General features: G+C 37.4%; 1 long non-coding RNA gene and 1 other non-coding gene across 2 annotated transcripts; both read left to right on the top strand.

Annotated features, from left to right (window-relative positions):
• Nucleotides 1-6290: 6290 nt before the first annotated feature.
• LOC135321047 (uncharacterized) lies at nt 6291-23141 on the top strand. Its single transcript, XR_010380461.1, has 4 exons — nt 6291-6376; nt 6593-6663; nt 12373-12447; nt 23068-23141. It is a non-coding gene; the product is annotated as an uncharacterized LOC135321047 (long non-coding RNA).
• LOC116152367 (small nucleolar RNA SNORD28) lies at nt 12599-12672 on the top strand. Its single transcript, XR_004136006.1, has one exon. It is a non-coding gene; the product is annotated as a small nucleolar RNA SNORD28 (small nucleolar RNA).
• Nucleotides 23142-24672: the final 1531 nt, after the last annotated feature.

Genomic DNA, 24672 nt, shown 5'->3' with positions numbered 1-24672 from the left:
TAATGAAACTAGATTCAGTGAATACTCTGGCTTGTTAGCAGCTTTCATGAATGATTTGTTTTTGAAGAAGCTGAACCCATTAGCTTAAGCACGGTTTAACCCTATTAGTTCTAACAGAGCATGGACAATTAAAAGTTTATTGGAAATAATGCAGCATAGTGAGATGGGAGGAAGATGATTTAAAGGAAATTATATGAAGCGCTTTGAACCAGCCAAGGAAAAACAAATGGAAACTACCATTTGATAAACTGATTCAAAGTATAAGAATAGACAATTGGGAAGCATGAGTGAATTTACAGAGACAAATGGTAAAGATGTACAAATACTGGAAAGAGGAACTGTGAGTGGATGCAGGAGCTGATGATATACTTTCACAGAGGACACCTATTCATTCATGAAGAAATTTCAGTCTTCAAAACATTACCATCTCTCCAGTAAGAATTCCAGGAACTCACTATTAAAGAATAAAAATTTTACTGTTTCAATATATTATGTCTTCTTAGGAGAAAAGGGAGAAATTATAAATTTTTAGAATTCTTGAATAGCAAAAACAGAGAAAACAAAACAAAACACCAGTGCAACCAGCAGGGCCTGGAGCTCATGGACTGGACTACAGATCACCCATGTGATACCACTTCTGCCTGCATAATCCAGACGTTCTCATTTTGGGCCTCTGTGTCCAAGACTCTTGGAAATTTGTTGTCAGGCTACAGCTTTTTGATTTTGTGTAATGTCAGGGAGACATTCTCGTTTGGGTGAAAGTGTTGAGAAATCTAGCAAATAACATTTTACACTTTTTTGGGGAGTCTGTGTGTACTGAAGATTTTGATACTTCCTAGCATCCTCTGTGTTATTTTCCTTTTTGCACAACATGAGCTCAAAATTTTTGCACTCATTGGAACCTTTTGAGATGTGGGTCAGTGAATTGTCATGTTCTATGCTTCCTTTTGACAGATGAATGAAATCGTAAAGCTTTTTGCGGGTTTGAAATGAAAGTTTTTCCCTATTCTTATGAAAAAAGGTTAATTAGCCTTTACAGTCTGTTTTTAAGTGTTACTACCCTTTCTACCCCTCCCCTCCAGGTCAGGAAACTTTGGACAGTTAATGTGACACAAAAGTTGGTCATTTTGTGAACACTCTAGGACAGTGGTTCTCAAAGTAGTCCCCAGTCCAGTGTTATCAGCATTACCTGGGAACTTGTTAGAAATGCAAATTCTCAGGCCTTACCTACTGAAGTACTTATTGCCAGGTGAGTATCAAGGAATTTGTATTTCAATAAGCCTTCTTTCCAGGTGATTCTCATGCACACTGAAGTTGAATCACTGCTGTAGCAATAGCTAATGAAGACAGTTTTACATAGCTTGTAAAATGGAGAGTTCTAACTTTTGAGAGGTTTTGCTTGGTTTGCCTAAACCAAGCATTTGATGAGCCTGAATACGTTTTGTAGTGGGAATTGTTGCTTTTGACTTGTCTGGAGTTGCATCCCCTTCCGCAAACTCTGAAGCATTTCAAGTGTATAGCTTTCTCTGTCCTCTCAAAAGAAAACAGGAAAATCTCACAGAAATATAAAAATGAATCAAAATAAGATGCAAAGAATATTCTGTATGCCAACAGTAGGTATTACTAAATCTCAACAATTATGTCCCTAAGTTGACTCACCATCTGACTGGATGACTATAAATAAACAGCACATAAAGGTACATAATAAAATAGGGAGAAAATCATCACTGGCCCAGAATTTGATAATGACCTTCTGTTATTTGATGTAAATATCTTTCAGACAAATTCTTATATATTTTACTATCTCTGGAGAAAATTAATAAATTAGGTTAAACAATCTCTTAAATTTAATGAAGCTCCTATTTTCATTGGCTTAACTATATAAACACAGGTGACTTCCTGAACTTTGTGTAGCTAAGAGGAAAAAATATAGAGGTTTATTTCTGAGTTGAATTAATGGACTTCATTGCTATGTGAGACAAAGGAAGGCAGGTGAGTGAAAGGAATCAAATAATGCTAAGGACTTTGGTACTTTAAAACCAAATTTGAAGGGTTTTTCTATTTAATTAAAATGAAGCTTACTAATATTTCTAATCTTGGGAAATTCTTGAATAAATGCATATGGTTTGATAGTTTTGGTCTAAAGTAAAAAAAATTATAAGTCAGAAAATCACGTCCTAAGTTCTGAAAGACACCAACAAAGGATAGCTTTAAGCCTAATTAAGATCATTGATTTGGAAATTAACTTCTTTAAAACTCTGAGATTTCATATACCAAGGCTATGAGAATTCTATCTGATACTTCCGCAGTGTAACTTACTACATACTGAAAATTCATTCTCCATAAAAAATTGTTTCTATAACCTTCTTGTCTTCCTGCTCCCAGCAAGCATCTTCATTTTTTGGTTATGTTAAAGAATTCAGGTCTATCGTAATTCTTACATGCAGTATGAAGAACACCCAGAATTACAAGTCCTACGACTAATCCTTGAGTAACAACTCTCATGGGACTAAAATGAATGAACATTTTCCGACTTCTGTACTTTAACTTATAAAGGTCATGGGACACTACAGTCATAAAGCCGGTAACCCTCTGGGGACAGAGGGGAGGCTCTAGATTTCCCCGTCAGTTGGGATAATTGGCTTTCCTCTTCATTTGTAGAGCAACTGTTATCTGATGCCTTTTTTCTCTTTGAAGTGCTCCATCACCTTCTGTCTGTTTTCTGATGTTCCTTGAAGAGGAGAACCACATGTCAGTACAGTCTAAGGTAGGGACACATTTACATGACTTTTCCCACTAACTGATAATGGGAAAGCCCAGACCCATAAACCCCCTGGGAGAGTGGCCGGCTGCTCTGGGCCAAGGTTTCCACTACCTCTGCTGGAAACTCATTGGTAGTGGCACCTGGGCCGCAAACATTTCATAGCAGAGCTCTCAACTTAAGCCCCAGCACCTGATCCCTAGACAGAGAGATTCGTGGGGAAAGTGGGCACAGGGGTATAATAGGCTGGGGTGGAGTTGTAGGAGGCTGGGCAAGATTCTTGTTCCTTTAGAAGATGTGCTTTCCAGAGTAGTGCCAACACAGCTGGGATGCTGAATTGAGTTGGGAGCCCACCTGGGGTTACCTAATGGCAGGGTCCTTGAACCTGCAACTTCTGTTGTTGGAATAGGGAGTCTCAGCCCTGGAGATGGGAATGTCACTTTTTGGCAGGGTAGAGACACTGAGAAATTTGGGTATCTTTTACAAAAATGACACCCTTAAAATTACAAGTACTGCAGAAGAAATCATGTGGAGAGAATTGGATAGGCTAATCTGCTCTCAATGGAGCTAGTAAATGCATTAAAATAAATTAAAACCATAGGGCTTTACCCTATAGACAGAAGTAAACTCGAATCTTAGTATCATATTGTCCCATCAAAAAAACATATAAAGAGGTAATTATATATTAATCAACATTTCTTGTTATATCCTTGCAAATTAGATGAGTCAGAGTAAAATGTAAAATCAATCATACTAATCTAGAAAATTGTTAAGCAAATGTAGGTAGACAAATGTGTCCTAGAGGGGAGGAAGCATGACCACAAGAAGGATGTAAAAGCAGAAGTGACACCTGGCACTGCCACCATTGTAAACACATACATCATAACCTACGACTGAAGGAAGAAGAAAAAAACCTCACATTTCACACTCTGAGACAAAAAAAAAAAAAAAAAAAAAGAACCTCTCTCTCTAGCTCTAGTCCTCCAAGTAAATAAAACCTTGAGTACTTCCTTTCAGTTGCTAACTTCTTAATGAGAATGACTTTATTGTCAACTTTTGCAATGTTATTGTCTAAAGAAATGTCATGAAGTTTGTGAATATGGTAACTACGATAAAATTGCTGTTTTCCATCATGAACACACTATGTAAACTTGATAGTCTTCATAATAATGTTTGCTTGCTTTAAAAAAAAAACTTGTCCTGTTTTTAAATTCGTTGGGGTGGATCTTCTGAAGTCTGACTTCCTTACATTTCTTTGCAAGTAAATGCTGATTTCTACTTTTTTCCCATTTGCTTTTGTTTTGGAGACTTCCCTTTCATGCTCCACACACACCAATCAGTAGGTGATGGAACCTGCAGCTATATTTGGGATTTTATGCTCCACTGTTCATTTTCAGTGGAAGAGAATATTTTTGTTCTAGCCTTCTTAACAAAAGAACTGAAATTCACCCAGAACCAATAAATGTCCTTTATATTTATTTACCTTTGGCAAGAAGGATTTAAGTATTTCTAGCTCATTATTTCAGAACTCAATATTGTTTCACCCTTGCTGCTAATCCTGACCTAATCTATGTTCTTATGTTGTCTTATACCCCATAAATGACTTAGTAACTCAGTAACAGGCTTTAATTACTTAACAACTTAGGCCATGTCATTCTTGTTATCTCTTAGCTATCTTCCTCAATAGTTTTATATCACACCCCTGCCAGCCTGCCTTCTATTTACTAAAACAATTCCCCAAGTTGATTCACCCATGCTTTGAAATACCTGATTTTAGACCCTGCACTGACAGCTTGCCTGGGTTAATACTGATTTTTGGTTGTTACCATCTTCAAACTCTGAAAACAGCATCTAGACTCCATCACCTCCAGCCAGGCCTGTTCCCCCAGAGCCTGCCTTAAGAGAGCAGGTTTCAAGTTCCATCTCCCCACTTATTCCGTTTCATGACAGTTAGAGAAGCCTATACTAATGCATGGCAAACGGTAATTCAGCAGATAACAAAGTTATTTCAGGATGAGTTCAGGGAAAGTATTTTGGTGGAGAGTCAGCAAAGATCAGCTCTGATGAGATAATCTGTAGAGCACGTAGATGATAGAATGATGAAGAGGAAAATGAAGTAGATACATATGAACATTCCAGATAGAAACAGGGTAAGCAAAAGTGTAAAACACAGGAAGTGAGATGGCTTTGACAAAGGCAGGGAAATGATTCAGATCGTTTGGATCGTTAGTGTTGGGGGCAGCTGGGCTTATGGAAATCAGTGGTTAACGTATCAGAGCACGAGCAGTGTTGGGAGATGAGACACAGACTGGGTGACTCACGTACAAGGTGACCATTCAGCAGGGGGAGTGGCGTCTCAGCTATAAACATGGCTGCAGGTCACTGAATGTTAAGACCATTCTTCAGTTAAAACCTTATTGAAATCATATTGACCTCTGATGACCTTCAGAGAGCACCTGCTGGAAGGATTAATGGTAAGAGAAATTTGAGAGGGCAATAGAGCAAATCTGTGCATGAATCCTTACTATGTCATTTATCTATGGCTTCAGCTTGATCCAGTGATTTGGTTTGTTCTGACTGTGGTCAAAACTCCAGGTACAACCTTATTGGAACAATAAATCCAATCATAATAAATGACAAAGGGCATTCAAGCAGAGGCAAGAAGCAAAATATTTTACAAGTGTAAAGATCAGCTATATGAGGTCTTGCCCTCCCAACAAGCTTCTCCAATATTTTCAGGCTGCAGCCCTGCCTGCCTTCCCTCCAGCGGGGTGGGCACCTCCTACTTGCTAATTTCTCTGATAGTGATTCCCTGATGCCCCAAGTTGATTCATTCTGTTCACTGAGAGGCAGCATTTTTAGCCTACTATTAATACGTGTATTCAGAAGAAGCTGAGGTTTTATCAAATAAAAGATTAAAATCAGGGAATAATAAATAATAGAGAAATCAGATAGAGTTTCCTTACCTAGGGATTAAATTACTATTTTACAGAGGCCTGAAGAAATAACGACTGTATTACAAAAGAATATAAAAATAGCTGGAGACTAGAAATCACAGTCTATCAACTAATTCAGTGATTTGGCTGTTTTTTTTTTTTCCTCACCTGAATGGTAATGGTCTTTTTAAAAAATAATTTACATCATAGAGGGAAAAAGCTGAGTACACATTAGAGAAGGCTGATGGCAATCATTTCAAGTTTCGGTTTCTATTTTCTGTAAATTAACTGTCGTTTTTGTAAACAACTTTTTAATGTCTTTGTAAAAGTGTTTTCAATCCTACTGGTTTAGCTATTGTATCAAATAAATAGCCAATTCCATGGGGGAAGGACTAGGGTCTCATAAGTGAGAATCAATATTTCATTTGAATAACATCTAAAAAAATCCCAAACGTCAAAATAAAGGAGCGATTAAAGCCATGATAATAACTTAGAAGACAGAGTGAGGCAGACGTGTGAACTGAGGGAAATGACTCAACACATTCAGCACCATAAACCTGTGGCCTCAGTTCATCCTGACGGTTGTTGTGCTACCTGCCTGCTACTCAAGTAAAATGTATAAACAGAAGACATGAGGGGGACCAGGATGACGCGTGGTCAAATGTCTTCTGTGCAGTGGGTCTGTTTCCATATAATCTTCCTAGTCAGACTGCACTACAGGGATTTCTATTATTCCTGCAGGTCTACTTTCACGAAGCAGTGTGGTTTAAACGGAAAGAGCAATGAACTCTCAGCCAGAGACTTGAGTTCTGTCCAGCTCAGGATTTGTCACCAACTTGTTATGTCTGAATAAATGGCTTAATTTCTCTCTTTCTCAACCACTTCTTTTGTGAAGTTGCCTGCTTTCCTTCGGGGGCTGTTTTAAGGATCGATGCTTGCTGAGATGAAGGCAAGACAGTCTAAACAGTAAGTATGTCTACAAGCAACTAATAAATGACTTAAACGGGTAGAACAGCACGTTTTAGAGGAAGGTGGGCTGCAGAAGAGGGTGTGGAGAGTGGGCATGCCATGGAAATCCCACCACAGTCTTTTGTTTTCATTGATCTACACAATCCTAACACCTGCATGTGGCAGAAACAGTGCACGATGCTAAGAATATCCAGGTGAAAAACACCGTTTCTGCTCCTACTGACTCTGCAGGCTTAAGACCCGAAGAGGTTTATTCTTCCTCCGGTCCCTCTTGACACAAGCTGTCAGAGAGAAAAACAACAACAAAGCAGAAAGTGCTGCGTGTCTGGAAAAGGACATAACTAATTTCCAGGAAAAAAAAAGAACTATATGTAGACTAGAATGTGATACCCCAGAGAAGTAAAAAAGAGAGAGTGTGTGAAAAGATTTAGAAAATGCTGAAGCACCACAGAGATGTAATGTGAGGTTACATTGAGTATCTGGTAGTGATGCTTCGGTTGTTGAAGTGAACCTTTCATTCAGACTGCTTCATAGTTCTTTTCAGGAGGAAGTTTACCCTTTCTTTACTCATCACCTCCCCTCCACCCCAAGTGATGTTTATTAAGATAATATTTTTTAAGGATATGTAATTATGCACATTTTTAATGCTTCTACTTAGGGTTGGAGGCAAATATTACCATGATAATGAAGCACGTAACAAAATCTGTTCTCCAGAGAGTAAGAAAGCATTAGAGAAAACAATTTAGGACTCGGTGTTGTTACCCGAGGGCCCAGAACAAGGAGGTACAGTCACAGGGCAGAAATACTGCAGGGTTGTGGCTGATATGATTAGAAGGTAGTGGTTAAGAGTAGCTTTTAAACTATATTCAATGAGGAGTTAGATGTGAAAGCCCACTGCAAAGGTAATAGTATTATGTAAATATAAACTAAGTTTATTAAAGTATATGATGAACTGAGGTATCATGAAGAGTTCCAGGACTGGGCCAGAAATCAGGAAACATGGGCTTCTGGTTTCTCATCATTAGATTGAAGGAGTTGGATTTACAATCCCCCAGGATCCCTTGTGGGCTCCATGGGTTTGGAGTAACCGGTCATAACAAAATAAGAGGGACACAATCGGGTCACTTTCAAACCAAAAAATAAAATGAGAAATTAGAGAAATAAATTGGCTACTTCTGCCTAAATGACTGTTTTTTTTAAAAATAAGCCACATGAGACTGTCCAGTGCAGTGAGTAGAGGCTCCAGAAATGAGACTGAAAACAGAGAAGATAGATTTCTGGTGATAGAGGTGGCAATAAGGAAGACAGATAACATGGCTGCAAATGAGACAGTATGCATGAAGCAAAGAGCACCTCAATGATCTTCTCTTTTAGGAAAGAGGTTTTATCTAAGTCCAGCAGTGGAAAGGCCAAAAGAGGAAAAGAAGGTATGGATAAATCAATAGAGGAAAGGGGTCAAAGACATAAGGTTAACAGGCCCAGTGCAGCACAAGTAAGGCCTCGAAGAAGCAGGCGCACAGCCGCAGGGCAGTAACAGGAGGACCTCAGTCCAAGGGAAGAAGCTGAAAGAGAGAACTGAAGGGAGGGGAAGGGAAAATAAATTATTATTGTTGTTGTTGTTGTTATGATTATTCAGTATTTTCTATGCACCAAGATATTTTACATTTACCTCTTGAGAGTATGGTGCTGTCTTTTAAGAGGAGAGTATGAGAATTTCTAATGGGCATACCCTTAAGAAAAATATGAAAAGTTATCTGAGGATAATTTCCCTGCATCTAGAAGTTATTTAAAGGAGATTTTAGTTGCATCTCAGGGAAAAGAGAACAGAATAGCACTCAGTAAAACCACTTCTGAAGCCAAATCATAGCAATCAATACGATAGAGTGTAAGATGAAAGTCCATGTATTTGTATATATGTGCTAACAGTTTGGATTGTGATGAGAAAAGATTAAGAAGGAAAAAGAGAAAAGCAAGAAGCAAGTCAATAACAAATAACAATACACTTGAATAATACTGGGATGGCTACACTGGATTTACAGAAATGTGGTCTCAGTTGAACTTCAAAGCTGCCTTGTGATGGAAGATGGCACCTTTCCTGATAATGTCAAAATCCATTTCTCAAAAGTTGAAAAACTGGCAGTGGCACATAAAGGATGAGCAAATTCCATTAGCAATGGGGATACATTTAAAATATAGGACATGCCTTTAAAATATTAAAAAATTTTCTTGTTGTACAACTTACTCATTATAGTAAAAAATTAGAAAATACTGAAAAGGGTAAATTCACCACCCTTACTATGGGAATTTCCAAAAATGTATAAAAGCAGAGAGTGAGTATAATGAATCCCCTTGGACCCATCACCCATGTTTAACAACTGTCAGCCTTCTGTCAATTTGTCATCTCTTGTCCCACCCCATCCGGACATACACAGTTTGACAGGTGGTACTGGAATATTTTAAATCGAATTTTACCTATCACAACACTTCACCAGAAAATACCTCAGTGTGCATTTCTAACAGACAGGCTTTAAAAACCTATAACCATGATGCCATTACACACATGTATAAAATTAACTATTCCTTAATATAATTTCCCTCACTTTCTCAAAAATTGTGTTTTAACAGTTGTCTATTTGTTTGTTTTTTGCATATGAGGATACTGAGGAGGATTTTGTGGCATACCAAATTTTTAAGTCTATAATCACTTTTCCACCACTTATTTTTATGATATTTATTGTTGAAGAAATTAGGTCCATAGTTCTGAAGAATTAACCACATTCTGGATTTGGTTGATTGCTTCCTTTGTGGGGTCATTTGACTCATTCTGTTCCTCTTTCCTTTAAATTTTTTTGCAATTTGGTAGTTAGATCTAGACCTTGCTGTACAAATTTATTACACACACATTATTTCTATAGAAATAAGATGTACTCACTCGAGTTTTTGTAACTTGCTTTTAAACTTCACTTATCACATATATGAGAAAGGTAACACTGGAAAGGAAACCATCCATCCCTTTTAACTTTTAAAATTTTGGAGAATAATAAAATAATTTAAAGTATGACAAAATGTCTAAGAGAAAAAAATTAAGCCAAAAATAAGAAAACAGTCAAATTTCAAAATTACAGAATGCAGCTGAATGAGCTAACAAATAGAGAAAACGAAAGGCAGAGAGTGACAATCAGAGTAATGGAGGTTAGATGGGAAAAGAGGACATACAAAGAAGAAAAGAAGCACTACCTTGAGACTAGAAAATGCTACAGCTGTGAGGGTCCTGTGGTAGCATCTGCTGTTTTGGCTGCCAAACATACTCCTACTGATTGTTGTTCCAAAGCCTTTTCACATCCGTTTCTCACATAGGGAGATCACGAAACTCCCTAGCTTTGTGAACTAAGTTAAACTGAGCTACAGAAGGAAGGTATGCGAACTCCTGCTTCTCAGTCTCTCTGACCCATCCTGGTTTCAGACATTCTTGGGTTAGGTATACCAACTTTTCTTTAGATTCTCAGTGATGCCTGAATGACCTTTCAAAAATTCTTTTATTCTCCCTTCAGGGCAAATGAAGCTGTATATGCATTGGTCTCTGGGCTCTGCAATTTTTCTCCTATAGATTAATTCCAGTAAAAGGGATAGGGGCAACTCAGAATTATAAATGTTCATTCTGGCAGTGGTGGGTGGGGCAAGATAGTGGGTGTTCTAATGGTTTAGAGGAAGGTTCTTCTGTCCAAAATAACTCAAACTAACAGATTCACAATCCAATCTTACTTATTTTCTAATGTCTATCACTTAGCATGTCTGGTGCCAATATGTCATTCTGGCTTTTTTCTCAAAGACTGCCCTCATTGTCACTCATTTCCTTGCCATTGGCTGTCTTGCCCTTGTTTGCCATGTAGACCATTAAGCACATCACATGGAAGTTTTCCTCATGTATATGTCACCATTCGGCAGAACACTTACTGAATTCGAGTTACATAGGACTGACTCGAGAAAGAGGTTTGCTGACCTCCTTACTACAAAATAGGAAGCAAAAGGTGTATAACGCCATTAATCTCACTCCAGCATCCATTGTGCCACCTCTCACTTGGGAGAAAACAGGAGTTACTTGGACATAAATTTGGTAACAATGGAGTCACTGGGGACAGCCTACAGGAATGTGTTATTTTTTTATTTTCATACTTATTTGATATATTTTCTTTCTTTAGTTATCTCCAGTCTTACACTAGAACTAAAGGATTCTTAACTCAGGTAGCACACAAAGAAACACTTTTGCATTAATCCACAGAAATAGGTGAGAATATTACGTATCATCTTGATCACTATCTTCTGTGTATCAGTCTGAGGCTGATTAGAAACTGGCTCTGGTTAAATTAAGTTAAGAAAAAAGTCTTTAAAAGGAAGATGTGCATAGCCCACACAGTAGAAGGGAAAACAGGATAACCAGGGGAAAAATAGAACTATGGCAGCTTTTGGCATCTTAGTCAGAAATTTAGAGATAGTTTCTTTTGAGTGCTCACAACTCAACTTCAAGAACACGATAGCATTTTATTCAAGATTCAGATTCCCAGGAGGGAAAGAATCTTCGTTTATTTGCTACCTGTTTGTTAGGAAGGAGCAGGCCACTGTGATTTACAATCAAAGACCAGTGTGCTATTACAAAAACGAGGAGAAAGGGCTGCTGGGACGACACAACCGATATTCACCCTACTCACCACTAGTGGATCTGCAGAGAGAGAAACTGAGGAGGAAGGGGCAGGGTCATTAGCTATATATGCTGCTTCTTAATTATCTTTAGAAACAGAGCCTAAATGTGGGAAAAGTTAAAAGATGAAAATAAGAATATGCACATAAGACTGGCGTCTTGTTACAGCAAGTATAAACAGATATGATGGCAAATGTACAGAAGGGGCCAATATTTTAAGGAGGTTATGAATTTCAAATAAGAACCCATTAGAGAAGATGCCATCTTAAATTTCCTTAAGAAATGGATGTAGAGAAGTCCTGTATAATCCTTTGAAAACGATATGTCAAGAAATTAACAAATAAAAATCAATGAAGGAAACCAGAAAAATAAAATATGAGGTATTAAAATGTATCATTAGAAGTCAGATCAGTAAAACTAGATTAGAAATGTAATTAAATTTAATGAGGTGGAGGAGAATTCTTATATCATTTGTTGCTGAGGGAAGAAAGCCTCGTTTTTTTCTTTTTAACCTAAAAGTCACTATCTTCACCCCAAATTTGATATGATTATTCAATATTGTTCAGATCAATGCAAAGACATGTGTATTAGTTTCCTATTTTTGCTGTAACAAATTGTCACAAACTTAGTGGCACAAAACACATACATTTATTACCATACAGTTCTGTAGACCAGAAGTTTGACAAGGATCTTACTGGGCAAAAATCAAGGTGTTGACAGGGCTGCATTCCTTTCTGGAGGCTCTGGGGGAGAAGCCTTTCTCAGCTTTTAGAGGCCGCTTATATTCTTTGGCTCAAAATCAGAAGTGGCCACTCGAGCCCTTCTATGTCTCATTTCTCTGACCTTCTTCTGTCATTACATCCTTCTCAGAGTGAAGCTGAGAAAGATTCTCTACCTTTAAGAAGTCATGTGATTATATGGGGCCACTGGGATGATTTCCTTATTTTAAGATCAGCTGATTAGCAACCTTAATCCATTTTCAACCTTAATTTCCTTTTACATATTTACAGGTTCCAGAGACCAGGACCTGGACATCTTTGGGAGGCCATCATTCTGCCTGCCACAACATGGAACAAGAATAGAAGGTAGGATTTTTTTAAGAAGCTGGGATATAATTGTTAATATTTACAGATAGTAAGATGATACTACAGCCTATGAGGAGTATGATGGTATATATATTTTTTCCGCTTTCTAAATTTTTCTGTCATAAGTATCTTTATTAAAGAAAAATAATGAATCAGATAATTTGGTTGATATGCCAATCTTCTGTGCAGTACCACAGTTAATAGCATGTTAGAGTTCTAATGGCAGTTTCTGTTAATGAAAAATAATGAACCTTGTATTCAAAATAGTAAAATTATTAGGTACATATCTATAAAAAAGGAACTTTACTGACAAACAAAATAATATTTGAAAAAGAGAAGCATACTAAGTCCGGAGACTATAAATTCAATCATTTCAGAATTAATTTAGAAGTTCAATGTTATTTTGATAAAGTTACAATGGGGGACATTTTTAACATAATATTCTTTTGGAATTGAACCATGTTTTAACAAAATGCGTTTAGTAGAATAAACAGTTTAAACAATTTAGACTATTTTGAAAAAAGAAGTACATGATGGGAAAGGATTTTTCCTATCAGATATAAAGTGTATTTTGAAGCTGCAATGCATAAAACTGAAGTAGTAGTATGTAAAAAACAAAGAAATGGAATAGATATGCCTGAAATTGGTCATACCTGGAGCAGTCTTCCGAATCAAATACTACTTGTACATGTACAATACAGTACCTGTTTGAAGAGTAAAGGCAAATAAATATTTGTATTGGGTACTTGCCAAGGAGATCCAAGGTTTGATAGAGAGGAGAAACCCCAGAGTTCATTCAACTTGTTAAAAATTAAACACTTGACAGAAATTTATTCCTTCTTACTCAACTGTCATGCCTTTTAGAAATGTTATGTCTCAAACACTGAAAGAAATTTTTATTATTGAAAGTTGTCAGCTTTAGATGAAGTCTAACCACGCATGGATATTTATTTCATTATGTCTCAAAGGATTTTGAGTTTTTAAAGATACTTTTTTCTTATAATTTATATGCTACCAAAACAACATCTGGCATTTAGGAAATCTTACTATAAAACTCCAAATATCCAAGAAAATCATTCAAATTCTACAACTTTTATTTGATATCTGTTAAAGCTCAACCAACCAGTCTACCACACTCAAACCTACAGTTCAACAAAATCATACTTACTGACTTGCAAACATGGTAGCACACTGCAGAGGAAACACGGATGGTGCCCTCTCCATGGGGAAGGAGGGCTCCACCTTTGGTGAGGTCTAGATTCCTGCTGAAGGATTCTGGGGGAGCTCTCAGGGAACGGAGACCAGTTCTGGGTTGGGCTCTTTTTCTGCAGCAAGATTAGGAGAAGCAGGGATTAACTAAGGATTGGGTGCTATCATGAGGCAAGGGTGGTTGAGTAAATGAGTATTCCCAGTAATGGATAGGTGGGGATAGCAAAGCAGGGCTGGAGGCATCACTGGTAACAAAGCAATGGTCACACAAAGAGGGGGCCATGATGGCATTTAATAGCTGCACGACCTTGGAAGAAACCATGTTTCTTATTAACTTTGCCACTGGCTTTATCTGTGTCTGTTCTCCAACCTGATTAATGGCAGGACTGTTTTATTTTTTTTCAGTCCAAGCTGATTTTCAGTCCTTCAGTCCCAGACAGATTTTACTCTTTCACATCTACAGAACCAACTCCAGTTTAATTTTCCTGTTACAGCTTCTGAAAATAGCTATATCTGTTGATAACCAACTTTATTTAAGAAATCAACAGAAAAATAGTGTGAAATTTATGTGGATGTTATTTAAAATTATGCTGTGAAGACATGGATTAATGACTAGGACAATTTAGTGTAAGACTATTTTATTTTATTTTATTTTTAATTTTTTTTTTTTTACTTCAGAGGTTTTATTTTTTAATTTGAAGTATAGTCAGTTTACAATGTTGTGTCAATTTCTGGTGTACAGCATAATGTTTTGGCCATACATGTATGTACATATATTCCTTTTCATATTCTTTTTTGTTGTAGTTACTGCAAGATATTGAATATAGTTTCCTAGTGTAAGACTATTTTAGAGTTTGGTTTTGAGCTTCAATATAAAGGAAAAAGAAATAAAAACATTGGAGACAAAGCCTAACAGTTGATCAGATATGCAGCCCGGGTACCCAGTACCCAGCCCTGGGTACTCGGGTACCCAGAGTCGAATCTGGGCCATGGGTGGGAGGGAGAGAGAAGAAATCCTTTAAAAGTGTGAAGAACTGAGCACATAATATCAGGTCCTTCTTTCATTATCTTCTTTACGTAGCTCTTCGTCAGACTAACACTGATATTTCAGTCCCCACTTTCCAAATACTTACTCTGATGTCCTTCCTTCCCTTAGTCTTAAGACCTTTGGAAAGGTCCTTCTAGTAAGTCCTTCTAGTAAGTAATAGATTCAGAGGAAGCAACGAACTCACCAGCTTTGTCCTGCTCTCCTGTCCCCCATCCTTCCCCCCTGGCCTCCCCATCCCAACCCTCCATCCTTCTGTCTTCCTTACTTTTCGTATATTCCCACTTATTCTCCCCTCTTCTCTCTCCCACGAAGAAAGACCAATTGGATAATAGATTCACACAAAGAAATATCAAGGAGTGATTATACTATTTAAGAAAGAAATAGACTAGTGGAAGAACATCTTTAAGGGGCTGCTGAAATTGGAACTAGGACAATGGAGAACTGGCATGTGAAAGAGTTTATGCGATTATTAGAAAAAGTCAACAAAAAAAAAACCCTAGGTAAGGAAAAAAGCATTTGCCTAAGAGAAGGGTATAGAGAATGAGCAAAACAAGCTCTAAATGTGCATAAACTAAACTTAAGGGGTAGAAAATTGGGATGGAGAAGAGTGCACTCGTTATATTGACAAAGAATCTTATTAAATGTAAAGGGAAACAACTACAGTTATCCCTTGGGAAATGCGGGCTCTCTGGGATATCAGCATTTTGAAAGCATTGCTATGTACAAGGTTCGGTGGACTAATGATCCTGAAATGCGAATTACATGCTAGAAAATAGAACGGAAAAGGCAGTGACAATTTGAGTAACCAGTCTTTATAACGTTTTGCTATTTAATATTTTTGTCAGTTTAGTGGTGAGAAGAAAGCCATGAAAGTTGAATAAAATCAGTTTGAAAGATGTGCAGTCATCTTAAGTATGTCTTTGTTAGACATTATTAATGTTTGTGATTTCTAGCAGTAACTTAAAGGGAAATCTGTATTTACTATTGTGAAATACATTTTTAAACACTGTTTTTCTATTGAGGAGAAGGGCAGGAAAAGAGAGGGCTGACTAAATGAAATTGTAAAAAAAACCAACAAAAACTTGCCTAAGTACCTATAGATTATAGTGGAAATTTAGGGATTTGCCTTCAAACTTGGATAGATACAAACTGAAAATGATGTTAAAGAAATAAGAATATTATTAGCTTATTTGTGACTTATATGTATATAGATAATATATTGCACCCAAGAAAAAAAAAGTTGAAACATTATGGCTCAATATGATATTTTCCTTTAATATCAAAGGAATGTAATTAAAATCAATGAATTATAGAGAAGAATGTTGACTTAGAAAAATATTTTTTAAAGAATTGAAAGAGTCAGGAGCATGGGGAAATACTATTTAATTGCCATAAAGTGCAAATGTCTACATTAAACAGAAAAATACTTTGCTAACCTTTTCTGACGTAAATGGGAAAACTCTTTTTTAGATATTTACAAGTGAAATACAAACAACCTGATCTTTGAAAAAATGATTGACAGGAGTTAGTCTGTATGAAATTAGGCATATGAGACTGTTGATACTAAATTATACTTGACTCATGAAAATGGTAATAAAACGTGATTCAAATTAGTACACAATTTATAAGTATTTATAGAGTGCTAAATGCATATTGAATGATGTGTGATTTTGCCTTAAAGGAGGAACAACTTTCATGGATTTTTTTTATAATCACTCTTACAAAGTTAATCATGAAAGTAAAACAACATTGACTAATTTCATAAAACAGTATAGAGGAGTAACCCTGGCAGGAATTAAATGAAACATAGTTCTTCCTGATGGCTTTGGAACACATTTTCCCTTGGGTATTACCATTTTCTTGTCTGTGACAGAAGCCTCAGGTAGTCAGTCATAAAAGGTTTCACAACTTTCCTGGTTTGTTATAAGGTTAATCTCTTTATTGGTAAGTAATTTCTGATTTGGGTTTTAATATTAATGATCTCTTTGGAAAATGTGTCTCTGAAAAATTATTTGGGGAATGAAAACATTCTGTGTATAAATATCTGAAATGAGCAGTCATAGCGGCATCTCGGGGGACGTTTGAGATCTTTTTCTCTAAAGCAGCCAAACAGCTTTTCAGCAGCATGTCCCGGGGGCTGTCCTGAGTAACTGAAATTTCCCTTGAGAATGGAATAAGGGTAAAGATGGAATTTTTATTTTAGCTTTGGAAGCAACAAAAGTTCCTTCTGAAGTTTCGAGAATTCAACTTAAATTAAAAGTCAGCCGTTTCTGCCCTAAACAGTGCTAAAGGTTTGCTAAAGGGAGAACTAGTATGTTTCAGCAGGAGGTAAACACTGAAATAAAGCAAAATTTAAAAAAAATACTCTTTTCCCTCATTCTCCCCAAAGTTTCATTGTCATCACAAACACCCAGGAGGTCTTCCTTTTCTTTTCTTTTCTTTTTTTAAAAATTCTTTTCTATGTGTTCATATCATTTAATGTACCATAGTGAGGCTTTTTTTTGCCCTTGTTTATACTTTCCAAACTTCATTCTATCACAAAAATTGGCTAAAAAAAAAAAAAAAAGGAATAACATGGACAAAACTCATCATTCATACATAATCACAGTGATCAAAATCATTTTTTGTTTGAATTGTACATTGTAGTTTTTCAAGCCCTTAGCTGTATGATTGTCTCACTTTACAAAATCCATTGAGATATGTATGGCACTTTGCTTATATCCTTTTGACGGTGAAGAAACTGAGGCCCAGCTTGGTTAGTGATATGTTCAAGATAAAAAGCAGTATTATGATGAGTGAGTTGCCTGTTGCCTAATCTCAAATTCAGAACCACAGCCAATCCCACAACACTCCTTCTGTGCCTGGTGCCCCAGTGGCAGGGGTTTAACTAGAAATTCTGGGCCTTTTACTAGTACATCTGAAAAGAACATGTCTACCTTGGAAAATTTAAGGGTCAGGTGGGGACAGAGTGGAGAAGACAATTAAGGCCTGCCTGGCTCTGCTCTTCTCCCCACAGGCTTCTGTGCAGACCAGAGAAACACAGTCATTGATCTTCAATCACCTAAAACATTCGTTTTGAGCAAGACGTACTTCCTACAGGCAAAGGAGATTTAGCTGAGACAAGGACTGTGAATATAGTACCTAGTGACTGAGGAAATATCCTTGGTTGAATTAGATCTTACATTTCTTTGACTTCCAAGTTTGTCTCTTGGGAGCCCTCCAGTTTCTAGGCCTCCAAACCTTGCTAGGGCTCCCTCTGGCTAAACTTGTCGTCTAGGGTTGTTTTGTTGTTGTTAGCAATTTCAAGGAAAAGAGGAGGGACATTTTCGAAGCAATGCATGACCTACAGTAGCAATTCTCATTTCTGACATTTAAAAATAAACTCACACCTTAATCCTACCCCAAAGACTCTGATTTAATTGGGCCCAAGCAACAATATTTTTTAAAGCCCTCAAGAGATTCTAATGTGTGAGCACAGCTTGAGAATCACTGTCCCCAGGAAATTATAATAGACATATTTTAGAGAAGCTCCAGAGAAAGAACAGAGAGCAATGCAATACTATATGCATTTAAGACTTTAAAAGAACACAGATGAAGGAAACATACATAGTGAGGAAATGTCAGTTTTGAACAGGGATTTAGAATTGTCATGGGATTATTAATACATACAGGTTTTTAACTGGGTCAACTCAATTCTTCTATTTTGAGAAGCCAGAAGTTTACAAATTGTGCTCTGATAGAAGGGAGATTTGACCAGTCCAGACAGGTAAGAGGCACACGAGACCCTTTGAATAGGCAGAAGTGGGAGAGAAAGATCTGTAAGAAAGGATGCTCTTCGATTTTTAAAGTCTGAGTTGGGCCAAAAATAGGAAGCAAGGATGGAGATGTGTGATGAAAATGAGACCTGTGGTGAGAGCCTCCCGGCTTAAGATGAAGACACTGCTGTGACTGCTGCACTGTAATTTACCTTAGTATTTCAGGGTGCAGGTCCGCTGAGATGAAATAATGATTTTTATTTCTTTCCTGCCTTAGAAAAGGAAAAACAAAAAAGTCATTATTAATTTAATTGCTTTTTCCTAGATAGCCTGCAACACTTGGCAGCAGGGCAGAGCAGGAATAATATGTACTTGGGACTCAGTCAGACCTGGAATCGTCCCCTGACTCGGGCCATTTAGTGTAGTGAAGAAGGACCGTGCAGTATTGAACTGTGTGCACCTCTTCCTCTTCTGCACCTCCTGAATATTCCCCTCGGAGGCAGAGGCATCTACATTGCCTTAGAAGAATTAGGTAGAGCAGAGAGGTAAAAACAAAAAACAGTTAATTTAGAAATATCTTTTACTTTAAATCTAGAATTTTGAGAATAAAACAGAAGGCTATCAGAGGAGCAGAATACAGATGTCTGCTGTAACCACTTATCTCTTCCCTGGGGGATGTTACATGAAGGTGTCCAGGCTGGAGGAGGAGCAGTGAGGAAGGGGAGGAGTGGAGGTCTCCCTCTAGGTGTTCTGGGGAGAGGAAGTCTCCCAGGCAAACGGTGGTGCACCTGCCGTAACAGAGGGAAAGGCTTTCAAGAGCTGTTAAGAAGATTTGCTTGGACCCTCCTGCAGAGATTCTAGTGAGGCCTGGGAGTGAGACCTGGACATGTGTGCATGCATCTGAGAGTCTCCCAGATGGTTCTGACATGCAACAACTGTCACATAAAGCATGTTGCTGGCAGAGAGTAGGCACTCAGTAAGCATAGGTCTCTCTTTCCACGTTTTCATTACTTCGACTATTACCTGCATGACCTCGTCAAGTCAAATCTATATCACTGCAAAAATGTCCACCCTGGTTTCCAAGACTTTAATTTTGCCAGAAGAAATGATTGCTTTTATTTTGTTATCACTGTGACTGAACACCACTGATGAGTTTACTCCCACTTCGGAAATAAAGTCTCACGTTTCTAGAGTTTACCGTGGTCAACAAACTCATATCAACATGCCCATGCTACCATAACATGCCCTTCAAACTCACAGCCTTAGGTAAGTAAAGCCACGTAAAATTAAGTATAATAGACAATGTCTCTTGTTTATTCATTTGGCAGGTTTTATCATTTTTGAACTATCTTGTAGCAGCTGCTCGACATACGTAATCTCATCAATCCTCAAAGCACCTGTAGGGAGGAGGAGAGTAATGTTATTGTGTGAAGGAAAAGCCAGGCTGGTCTAACAAGATAACTCACAAGTCTAGGAATGTGAAGGAGAGGCTGGGCTGGGCTAACAAATCTAAGTATCAGAATACTGATCTGAGTTCTGCTGGACTAACTTGTAAATCTAAGTTAATTAGTGTTGGTTTGCTGTTCATGTTTTTTGCTAGCCAGCTGGATTTTCAAAGATATATATCTGGCTTTGGAATGTTGGTTTGCTGCCTCCCCGCCTCCACCTTTGTGATAATGATGCTGCTAAAGCTGTTCCATGCCTATTGGCCGAATACCCCAAGCTTGTACTTTACCCTATAAAACCTCATGTGCACATCTTGGAGGTGCTCAGAGCTTTGGAGCGGAAGCCCCTCTGAGCCCGCCGGCGTAATACATCTGAGTACTCCAACCCTCCGAGTGGTGCTTGTTTCTTGGCTGGCCTGTCGTTTCCGTAACAATTGTACCAATTTATGTTTTGTAAGTTTTTAAGAGAAATGACTGTGCCTAGGGCCTTTTGGAGCCTTGCTCTTCAAAGTGTGGTGAGGGCTGGAAACATCCATTTATCACCTCTAGAGTTGGAGAACTTAGGGCTCCACCCTAGACCTACTGGACCTGAGTGTTAGAAAGGACAATTCAACGTTATCCCTGAATGGTTCACTTACACATTGTAGTTTGAGAAGTACTGGGGATGTAAGTGCTCAGCTAGATTAGCAATCACTGTACACTCAGCTGTCTGTTGATTGAAGACAAGTAAATAGTCACGCTGGAAGGAAGGACTAGTGGTATCATTATAGCATACAAGTGAAAAATATTCATAAAGTAATTTCCTATGAAGAAAAGTCATAGAGTTTTCTGTTTCTTGCACCATCCCATTAAACATCACCACCAAGAACAAAACCAGTAGCTTAATTCATTGACCCGTGATCTGTACAAACAACTTAAAGATCCATTAGATGAAGTCTGAGAAACTTCCAGATGAAGGATCACTACACTTGACTGGTTTCACAACTACTGTATTAAGGACAGTCATTGAAAACTAACATTATAACCTTTTAAAGAAAACCCAGGGGAAATCTTCATAGCAACCAAGTCTCATTCCTATCTGGAGACTGTACTGAAAAACAAATTTGGCCAGTGCATTTTGCTCTTTCATTCACCTCCTCAAGCAGTAATATCAATCTCACAACAGAAATGCTTAACACCGCTTTTACTCTGACCTTGAGAGACAAATGTGTTTGATAATAGTAAAGGTTACTCCTGTGTTTATAGATTTCTCTAGTATTAACAAAATATATAATGAAAACTAAAAGACTTGAGTCTAAAAGTTAACTGCCAGCCATAGTACTTTGATATCTTCTTTTAAGATACTCAAATAGACGCCATTTCTGAGTGTGACTACAAATTGATACTCAAATAATGCTAAAATAAATATCTCAGAAGAATTTCCACACACATCACTGTCTAGTATAATAATAACCTGATTAAATAAAATAATAATATAAAAATATACCAAAATAATATGAAAAATAAAAATATGATTGTTTAGTTTAATCACCTATTATAGACTGAATGTTTGTATCTCCCTCTAAATTCTTATGCTGAAGTTCTAGCCCCCAGTATGACTATATTTGGAGATGAGGCCTCTAAAGAAGTAACTAAGGTGATGAGGTCATAAAAGTGGGGCCATTTTATGATAGGACTCGTGTCCTTATAAGAAGAGACAGCAGAAAGCTCGTTCTCTCTCTCTCTGCTGTTTGAGGACACAGCTAGAAGGTGGTCATCTGCAAGCCAGGAGGAAAGTTCCCACCAGCACCTGACCCTGCCTGACCTTGATCTGGGACTTCCAGCCTCCAGGGCAGTGAGAAAATCAACTTCTGTGATTTAAGCCACCCCGCCTATGGTATTTTGTTGTGGCAGCCAAAGTAGCACAGTTGTCAACTTTCTCTTCTGCCAACTTCATAAAGAGAATGGAGTTAACTGTTGGTAATTCATGGGGAGCTCTAACTTTTAGCAAATATGTGAACTCAAAGTTCTCCTAAAATCACTGAAAGTCTCCCAGGGTCCCTGCAAGCAGCCAGGCACTTTACAGGGACATATTGCAGAGTCTCATTTATTGGGCATACAATTGTCCACAGGTTTACTTACCGGTTTCATCTCTCATGGAAATCAACAACTAGAAGTATGAAAAATACTAAAAGTTTGGTAAATTTGGACTCCTCAGTGCCACAGAGGAAGAGACACAAAGCCTAAAATACAGTCCTAGTATTTTATTTCAATAATGGATGCTCATCAAAAGTCATTAAGACTCTATGAATAATGAAACAAACACAGTGATTCATCTTGGAGCTGAAAACCTTAGTTATCTGGGATATTTTCTTTATTGAGTGTACACAGTACAAATGCACCCAGTATAAAATTCTAAAATATTCCTTCCACAACATTCTGTAACCATCCAGTGCTTTCCCTAGTGGCAAACATAATTCCCTGTTTCTTTTTCATCCTTTCCTAACTACTATTAAATGCAAGCAAAATTCAATTTTATTCCATTCAATACTATTTAAGGGATGTTACCCTGAAAAAGCAGGTGTTCTTTTTTATAAGGTAAACTTGTTCTAATTAGAATAATTTGCATCCCACAGATGAAATGCTGTCCAAAATTCAATGATCCAGAAGTGTTCTTTGAACATTAAAGTAAAAATGTGTATTGCTGTTCTTTATTACTCCCTGATGAAACTGGACTTGGCAGGAGCAGAGTCTGGGATAATGCCAAGTTTATTTCCAGAGTTTGCAATCAGAGAGCAGACTATAGTAGACATCACGAAGGCAGCATGGTGAATGGCTATTGGGCCAGTGTTGGGCATTTAGCAGGGAATGGAGAGAAAAAAGGGAACTAACACTTATTTATCAGTAATAATCAATGTAATGTGGTACAAGGATTCCTGGAGCCTGGCTCAAGACATCTGAGATAGTGCCCTGATTTTCTTTCCAAAGAGTCACACTACCTTGGAAAATTACCTTAGTCCACTTCACTGGGAATTGTGTCCTTCCCTATGAAATAAAATTTCAAGGATTTCTTGTGAAACTTTTGATAATTCTTAAAAGGCTGGCTGTAAGTTGTCTTAACCATTACTGTATCTCTTCATTGACTATAAAATGTCATAGAACCTATGTATTATTATTATTGCAGTTGGACACATAACCAATGAGATTTTAAACTGATGTTGAACATGAGCACAGCAGTGAGTGGGAGACGTGTTCGGAACCCCTGCTTCCAGGTAACCTCTAAAGAATTTAGGGTTTCTTGATTTAGGGTTTTAGGATTTCAGGTTCTAGGGTCTAGATTTTTAGCAGAGCAGGGTAATTTGACGTGTACATAACACTTTTTTGGCTTTTGTGTGACTCTGAGTGTGGGCATCTGAATTTGTAGATTTTTTGGCCACAATCAACAGTAATGGAATCTTCTTGAATGTTACGCTCTAATATTCAGAAGCAACAGATTCAAAACATTTACATCAGACAAACTAGGGATTTGAACTCTGGCTCTTTCAAGTTACTTTCTTTGATCTAAATATCAGTTTGTTTATCACAAAAAAATCATGAATAGTAACTTTTTAGAATCAACATATAGATTAAATGAGAGAATTCATATAAAATGTTTAGCTCAGTGCCTGACATTAAACAATAATTCAGTACATTCTTGTTATATTTATTGTAATGATGTTCTGGTAGGTCAGAATTTTTTCTTTCTTTATTCAATCTGCCTGGAATTTGCCTCATAAAATTGATTTTGGTTTTCACTTGGGTAAGAATTCAGTTGTTGGAAACACACGTCACAGAAGCAATATTGGCATTCATATTTCCTTCCCTTATTTCGTTTTTTAGATACGGCTTTACTGTGATAACATTCACATGCCATACAATTCACCTATTTAAAATGCACAATTCAGTGATTTTTATTATATTTAGAATTGTGCAACCGTCACCACAATCAATTTTAGAAAATTTTAGGTACTCCCAAAAGAAACCCCAGACCTATTAGCAGTTACTCTCATGTATTTCATGTTGTTTGTAAAAGTGAGGAAAGTCATTAGATTGCTCTTGGAATAAGTGAGTGTTGAAAAAACAAGCGGTGGATGAGGGCAGAGTACGTCATGCAAATAAGTTTGAAAACAATATATAAATATTTTAACAAAATAAATGCAATAAAATTCAGACAGTTCTGTTCAAATCCATGGAGTAATATTCTCTGTGGAAAAGGGAACATAGGATTTCTTTTGACAAATAAACCCTCATCATATTATCCTTTTTGGCAATCGTTACAAAAACATTTATTATTCTTGACTTAATGATGTTCTTCTGGGAATACATCCTTAGGAAATCACTCAAATTAGCAAAAAAATAAAGATTTTTTTTGATAAGAGTCCTGTTTATGGTTAGGATAGTAAAGGAACATGAAAGACAGTCACTCCTACTCACACAAGTTACCCAATAAACCAAAAATTGATGCATTTGTTGAAAATCACCATTTGGTGAAAATCCTGTTTAGTTCAGATAAATCTAGAACTAAGCTATCCAGAGAGACAAATTCTTCACAGGCGAGCAAGAGATGGAGAACACTTTTACCTGGTGCAGTTGCTGAGGCTGGAAACAAGACAGGTGTAGGAGCAAGGCTCCAGAACAAGGACAGTCTTTGCTTTGAGTAAGAGAAGACTGCCAAGTGGTTTTGAACCTCTGAGCTGATGTGAGGGCTTTGAGTCTGAGGCTGTCTCAAGTGCAAAGAAAATGCTCTCTC

This window comes from Camelus dromedarius, chromosome 3 (assembly GCF_036321535.1).
Source record: "Camelus dromedarius isolate mCamDro1 chromosome 3, mCamDro1.pat, whole genome shotgun sequence".
Lineage (NCBI taxonomy): Eukaryota > Metazoa > Chordata > Mammalia > Artiodactyla > Camelidae > Camelus > Camelus dromedarius.
Note: the sequence above shows the minus strand (reverse complement) of the source record. Positions and strands in the feature narration are given on the sequence as shown.